The sequence below is a fragment of the Harpegnathos saltator genome, unplaced genomic scaffold (genome assembly GCF_003227715.2).
Source record: "Harpegnathos saltator strain DR-91 unplaced genomic scaffold, Hsal_v8.6 scaffold63, whole genome shotgun sequence".
NCBI lineage: Eukaryota > Metazoa > Arthropoda > Insecta > Hymenoptera > Formicidae > Harpegnathos > Harpegnathos saltator.
In genome coordinates, this window is record NW_020230460.1 from 874,604 (window position 1) to 882,445 (window position 7,842).

The 7,842-nt window shown below is 52.6% G+C and overlaps 1 protein-coding gene across 1 annotated transcript in view; it reads right to left on the minus strand.

Moving 5' to 3' along the window:
- LOC105189610 (LIM/homeobox protein Lhx9) overlaps window positions 1-7,114 on the minus strand; it is a 111,885-nt gene extending 104,771 nt beyond the window's left edge. Inside the window, exon 1 of the mRNA XM_011151837.3 lies at window positions 5,851-7,114. The gene's annotated coding sequence lies outside the window, so the exon portion shown is untranslated. The remainder of the gene's footprint in view (window positions 1-5,850) is intronic.
- Window positions 7,115-7,842: the final 728 nt, after the last annotated feature.

Sequence of the window (7,842 nt, forward strand, 5' to 3'; positions counted from 1 at the left end):
GCCGGACGCTGCGATCCTTTCCATCGCGCGATCAGTTTTCACTTTGCGAAAATTTTCACGCCAGCGAGACTTCTCGCGCACAGAGGCGGCCGCGCGCTGGCTGGAAACGAGAATGTAGAAGCGAGAGCGAGAGCGAGAGCGAGAGCGAGAGCGAGAGAGAGAGGTTTGGTACGCGAGTACCACATTCACTATCGCGCGCATATACAAAAAAGATGGAGGGGCAGCTGGTGTCGCATTAATTCTCATTCGTTGCGCGTTATATTTGGACGAGCGCGAGCGCGATCGGCGTGGTCGGATCTAGCGACAAAAGACAAATCACCCGGGCCCGCGCCGTCGTAATCTTCTTCCCGCTCGCTTGCTCGCTCGGGATTTCGCGGAGGCAACCTTGCGACGCGATAGCGGCGTGTAAACGCGCCGCTCGCTAGTTCCCTGCCAAACTGAAAATAGTCGGCGAACTAATATCGTGACGTCGGAAATATTTTATACGCTCGTTGCGCGCCGCGCGCACTCATATTCGGCCAACTTTCCTTACGAGTTGTAACGCACGCAGGCTCGCCTTATATCCGCCTTTGGAAATAATCCCGCTAACCGTGATTCCTCGCGAGCGCGAGCGCGATAACGCGAGGAGAGGGAAAAGGCTCGTCGCCGCGTGGTCACCGTGTTCTGAATTTATCAGGCTGGCGAGAAAGTCGCGCTTAAAAAAAAAGAACAGTGTTCTATTTGTAAAGTGACTTTTCCCATAGTATCTCGTATTCCAAGCGAGGTTTTTTACAGAAAAAGGATTCCTCTTTCGATAAAACGATTGGAGTGAAGCATTCATCTAAAATTTATTAGATACTATTCTAACTGTCTTTCTCTTGTTTCAAAAGGATTTCTTCTTGTATCAATTAATTTTCCTCTTACATGAAGAGGAATATGTTGATTTGAATGTCGGCTTTTTCTTTCCAGTCATGCTCTACCTCCGGACGTGAACGAAAAAATAACCATATGCTTATGGGTCAGAATATTTTTGAACGCTTTTTGGAAAAAATATGTACATGTTGCTGTAACATGTAACGAAGATAATTTACCCATATTTGGTCAAATACAGTTTATAATCTACTGCAAGAAGTCGAATAACACATTCTTTCTTACAACTATGTTTCATACAATCGGTTACGATAAACGTCTTTGTAGCTATGAAGTCCATAACAAAACTGATTAGAAATTTATTTGTTATAATGATCTTATTTAATTCGTGCCTACTTATTGTAGAACTGAAGCCAGAAGTACATATATATATATTACTTTTCGCTATACATTATAATAATTTTTTCAAATTAACTAATATAACCAGTAAGAATAAAGTACAGTTGAAGAAATAAGTAAGAATAAAGTAAGAATAAATAATGATCCTCTTAAAAAAAGCTTAAATAATCCGTGTAATAAGAGGAGATTTATATTAAAGTCAATAAGATTTGCATTGTATATGTAACATATAATCCCTCTAACTTTAAAAATAATATGTCTATAATATTTTGCTCTTAATCTTAGAGGAATCTTCTTGAGACAAGAATAAAGTCGTTCAAAATTTAGATGATTCCGCTTGTTCTGAAATTACTTTCTCTCGGGTGCGTGTCGTTTTTTTTTCTATGTAAATGAAAAGCGATTCTTTTTTTACAAAAGGCAAAAACTTTACTCTGTAACATATTGCCCGTTTAATTCAATGATCTCTTGCCATCTGTTTGATAGCTTCATGATTCCGACCTCATAGAAGAATTCTGATCCAAGTACTATTTGACAGCCTCATCGGAATCGAATTCTTTTCCCTTCGAGAAATTTTGCAAGGGACGAAATAATCTGATGGCGCAAGGTCAGGCGAATATGGGTGGGTGTGTGTGGTAAAACACATCCCACTCAAGCTGCAACAATTTTTGGCGGATGACCAACGCGATGTATGTTCCATCCAGCGTTGTCATGGAGAAAGACAACACCTTCACGATTCACCAGTTCCGGGCGTTCCTGCTTGATTGCTCCGCGTAATTTGCCCAATTGACGACGGTACCGAATCCATCGTTTGATCACGTTTAAGCAGTTGAAAAAACACAATACCCTTGTAATCCCACCAAGCAGACAGCAAAGTCTTCCTTTGGTGAACGTCTGCTTTAGAAGCGCTTTGTGGCGGCTCATCACGTCCGCTCCACGATCTTTCTCGCTCCACATTGTCGTAAACAATCCATTTTTCATCGCCAGTTAACATTCCTTTCAAAAACGGACGTTTCACGAGAGATTCGCTGATATCGATGCGTTCGGTGAGATGAACTTCTTTGAGCTCGTGCGGAATCCAAACATCGAGTTGTTGACACATCCGAGTTATTTTAAATGGTTGCTCGATGCTCGTATGTGATACGTTTAGCTTCTCAGCGATCTCCCGTGACGGTTGGACTAAAGCAGTGCTTTTATTTTGTCGTCATCGACCTCAATTGGTCGGCTTGACCGCGACACATCTTTCTTCTACACAGGAAAATCTCCTCCACGAAAACAAGCAGACGTTAACGCTGACGTTCTATTAAGGATTCCTCATCATACACAGCACACAACTTTTGACGGACTTGCACAGCGCTCTTTCCTTTTTAGGAGTGGAAGAATAAAATATGGCGGAAACGCTCGTTTTAATTTTCCACCTTTAACTCAATGCCAAACAAACAATTCTTTACCGAGTGACGCGCTTTCTTTTCCTTTTTTTTTTTTTAAGAAAGCTTAAAACGTCAGCTGTCGAATAAAGGTTACAGGATTTGGAGTGAAGTTGGTTGCGTTTGATGCGACAGGTAAAGCCGCTTGTCCGTGAAAAACGACACGACTTTGCCGCCAAGCTGATGGTGTCGCGGTTATTCCGTTACTTTTCCGCTCCGCTCCGATTTTCCGCGACGGTTTCGGAAGTCCCGCCGCGCCGGCCGCTTCGCGGCGGAATTGAGGAATTACGGACGATCGCGGACCACCAGACCCCGATACGGTCTCGTCGCTGATTACACACGTCGGCCGTGAGAGACTCGAACTGCTCCGATCGGTTGTTCGCCGTGGGTGGGGTGGGGGGGGGGAGGGAGGAGGAGAGGGGTATCTGTCGCGAGATAATAATCGCGCGTCTTGCACGGTACGTCTGCTCTCTCGCGTCGCAGCGCTCGCGGACGGCCTCCCGTCTATTTGCGTTACTCGCGCGTGATAACGAAAAATGACGAAACGAGCCCCGCCGTCGGGCACGTGTCGGCCCTCGTGAGATTCCGCGGCGCTGCGCGTCCGAGCGTCGCGAGCGCGATAATGGAGCGCGCGCGTCAATTTGCGGTTAATCTCGCATAACTAATAGAAAGCGCATGCCGAAGAGACGGCGGCCGGGCCAATATCTTATCCGCTTAACGCGACGCAGGAGCGTCGCGACGACATCCGGGATTGAGATGTCTGCTCTCGCGAGAGGAGATCACGCGACGGGAATTACACACCGCGTGCAGGCTCGAAGGTTGCAGAAGCGCCGCGCCGGCCTCCTCTCCCCACCCCCCTCCCCTCTTTGCCCCGGCCCAGTCGCTCCGACGAGGAGCTATTTTCAAAATCGACGAGCTGGACCGGTCGAAGAGGAGGAGGAGGAGGAGGAGGAGGAGGAGGAGGGAAACGGTGATTCGATCAATCGGCCGATCGGAAGATTCGAGGTCGATAACGAACGGCGGTGTGTTTTGCGCGCGCGCGCGGAGGACACCGCGCGCGCGTCTCTTTTCCCATCTTCCTCGAGCCCTCTCCGCTCCCTCTTTCGCTCTTGCTCTCGTCTCTTCCGCGAAGAATATTCGGCTTCGACTCGAAACTTGAAAACCGCTTGGCGCCGAGCCAGAGCTCACGTAACTACTTGTTTTGCCAAAGCGACGCGACGCCCGCCGCTCTTCGCCTTCCGCGCCGCGCCGCGACGGCGGCGGCGGCGGTGGCGGCGGCGGAGACGGCGATACGTAGCCAGTCGATTTTCGAAAAAGGTTAACACCTAGTCGCCCGGATCCGCGACGAGACCACGTGGCAGCGGACGCGCCTGCGTGTGCCCGCTCTCTCGCTCTCTCTCTCTCTCTCTCTCTCTCTCTCTCTCTCTCTCTCTCTCTCTCTCTCTCTCTCTGTCTGTCTCTCTCTCTGTCTCTCTCACGAGCTTACTCGGAATTTTCTTCTCAGTCTTCTCCTAGCTATCGGTCGGCAAGATGCTTTCACTCGCGGAAAACACTCGGCGAGAATCGCGACGGCGACCGACGGCTCGAATTCTCGCTACGAGAGGACGAACCCGTCACATACACACATACATAAACACACATACATACACACACACACACACACACACACACACACATGCATGCACGCGGCCATAGATCCGTCCCGAGAATCGGCGGTCGTTCGAATGGCCACGAGATCTCGAGCGAAATCGACGATCCAAGGGCGCGAGTGTATCTAAGGATCGGAAGGACAAAACTAGCGAGCGCACGAGTACGCAGCTGCCGTAGATTAGAACCGCGACAAACGCTCTCCGCTGCTGGACATTAAAGCCCCGAGGGTTAACGTCACTCGCGCGACTACAAACGCGCGGGAACTTTGCTCGAAGAACGAGAAATATTTTGATTGCTGCTGTGTAAACGAGAACTTCACACGTGGACACTAACCCTTTCCGCCGACAGGGACGGGTCTATACGAGGACAATGTTTTCCCATTTGCAGGTAGACGACAAGTATCCCCAAAAAAGGACCGTGGACACCGATCGGGGCGATGCGCAGCGAGAGAGTGGATGGAAGAAAAGGGAAAAAAAGGAAGAGCGGGTGGAAGAAACGTTCGATGAAAAATACGAGCCCGTGTCTCTTGTTCCATACTCCCCCCTCACCCCTTCTATCTCGCGTCCGCGCAAAAACTTATATTTGCGATGAGGATTTTAATTTTTAGACACATATTTGCCACGGAACGCGAAATGTTTCATTACGGCGAGTGTAAATAAATGAAATTCGGATTTAAACCGTATAAGCGTCCTTCGATTTTTTATTTATACATACTATGTACAAATTATATACAATAAAATGTAAATTCATATTCGCGCGGAGGCATATAATTTTTTAATTAATATTATCTGCCGAGCTTTCAATATTTAACTAACAAACGCATAAACAGCTGAAATCCGAATTCATGTGTGTCAGCGGCCCATTAATTTTTCATTTATATATGTATAAATATACATGTGTACACACACACACACACACACACACACATGTATATATATTTATATATGTATATATTTTCCGGTAGGTGGAGAGACGGTGCTTATATTCGCAATGAATATATCAATTTTTAAATACGTCGTAAGTTTATGAATACCAGTTAAATTTACATTCGATGAACGTCATTTTTTAATGCGCGCAAACTATAATACGAGGCGCTGAGCTGGGGCGGGGGTAGGGGCAGGAAATAATCTCGGCGGAGGCCTCGATTTTTTTCCATCGTGCGCTCAACCTCCCCCCCTCCCCCCCAGTACTCGTTTTATTTTTTATTCATTAATACCGTGATATAATCTCCCTCTTCTGGCGGTGCCGTCGGCCGTGACTTCGTCCCGCCCCTGGAAAGGATTCCCCGAATCGGAATTCTCACGAAAGATTCGGCGCGTCCGCGATCGATCGATCGATCGATCGATCCGGTCGGCCGCGTGACGCGCTCCGGCCGACGAAAATCAACACGGAGCATTCATCGACGGAGACGAAGAAAGACAGCCACTTCGCGCTTATCGATCACGTATATAGATCTCTCACTCGTGCAGATAAACTACCTCCCCCCTCCCCCTGACAGTCCCCTGACAGAACTGGATGCGTCACTCACCGCGATCGCCGGCATGCGTAGGCTGTTCAGCTGATCGCTCGCAAAATCCTCCGAAGGCGAGGCGGTGCGTCGATCGGTGCGATCACGAAGCGGCACTTAACTCCCCGTCACTGGGCGAAGGATCCTTGGATCGTCACACGCATGGATCGCAAGCGGAACGACATCATCGACGTCATCGGCGTCACCGTCACCGTCATCGTCGTCGTCGTCGTCGTCGTCGTCGCCGTCGTCGTCGTCGCCGTCGTCGTCGTCGTCGTCGTCGTCGTCACCGGCGTCGTCGTCGTCGTCATCGTCATCGTCGTCGTCGTCGTCGTCGTCGTCGGCGTCGGCGTCGGCGTCTCGTGGTCGTGTCACGGCGCGCCGCGCGGCGACGGCATCGCAGCGGCGACGCGAGCAGGTGTCCCGTGCCGAGTAGTCCTCGTGCCGATGCTCGCGAGGATCCTTCTCGCGTCCTGTCCACCACCACCACCACCACCACACACGCGGGCTATCGATCTCGCGGATGCACGCACGCACGCACGCACGCACGACGCACGCACGCACGCACGCCGTGCGACCCGCGAGCGAGCGAGCGACGTAGCGCGCGCGTTTTCTCCTCGCGCTAAAGTGCGGAGAGCTCCTCCTCTCCTCCTCTTCGTCGGCTACGATCAGCGGAGGAACAGTCGAGCCGCGAGTCCGCGCGCTTGTCTCACACCGCGATCCATCCGCGATCGCGTGCGTCGAGCGTCATCGGGATGTTTAGTCGATATCGCGTCATACGCGAAGCAGCCTCGTGACGCCGCTGTGAGACTCCGCCGGGACGCCTATCGGACGCAGAAGATCCTGCTGCTTCCTCGTCCTCGCGACGATTCCGCCTCGCAGCTCGCTCGTGCGCTGCTCGAAGAAGGAACGACGACGACGACGTCGGCTGACCTCGTGGATCGTAAACACATTCGGATCGTAAACACACTACGGCCGACACACTCGCGATGATCCGCGACGGTCCGGTCGATCCGGCGCGCGTCCCTGTCTCTCTCTCTCTCTCTCTCTTTCTCAGCGCTCTGGATCACCGAAGTACGCAGCGCGGAGTAGCCTCACGTCCCGTTAACCCCCGAGATACCACCTGTGTCGGCACACTCGGGAACATGAAAACGGGCAGCCGCGTGGCCTCACCTCGGCGAACGCCAACGGAACTCAATGGAGCTCTGCGTGACTCTCAACGTGACACATTCCGCGAACATGACCGAGAGAGGCGCGCGCGCGCGCGCGCGCCTGCCTGACCTCGACTTTTAATCCGACGCGACGACGGGGCACTCTCGTCCTCTCTCTCTCTCTCTCTCTCTCTCTCTGTCTCTCTGTCTCTCTGTCTGTCTCTCTCCGTCTCTCTCTCTCTCTCTCTCTCTCTCTCTCTCTGCCTGTGTCGCGGACGAGCTCCTCAAGGCGAACCGGGAGAGAGAGCGCGTTCTCGCAGACCGCGCGCGCGAGGCACACGTAGAGAACGGAGCAGCGGCGACGCGACTACGGAACGGCGGCACATAGCAGTCCGCGGCGCACGGTGTCGGGCGAACGAGTGGCGGCCAGAGGAGCCGCCGCGTCGTCGGCGCCCCCCACCGCGCGGCACGCATCAAAGTAGCGGGGGAGAGCAGGAGAGAGCGCGAGAGAGCAGCGCGCGCGGTGAGGACGAGGACCGGGCGCGCGGGAGGGATGGAGCGCGGTCTTCGGAACCGCAGCGGCGGCAGCGGCGGAGGGTGCGGTGGATAGATGGACGTCAGGGGCGTGAGTGAAGGAGGGGCATCGATACCGGTCCCTCCACGCCGCGCGCGCGGGGCCCCTTTCCCCCTTCGCGCGCGCGTCCAGAGGAGCCCCTCCGCGGGCGCGCGGCGCGCGCTCCACGCGACTTTGCGAGTGAAACATTTCGCGGGTTTTGTGGACGGGCGCGAGAGGGGTCGAGGCGCGGAGGGGCCGGCAGGAGTGGAGAAGCGAGCGAAGGGCGAGGGGCAGAGGAGTCGAGGT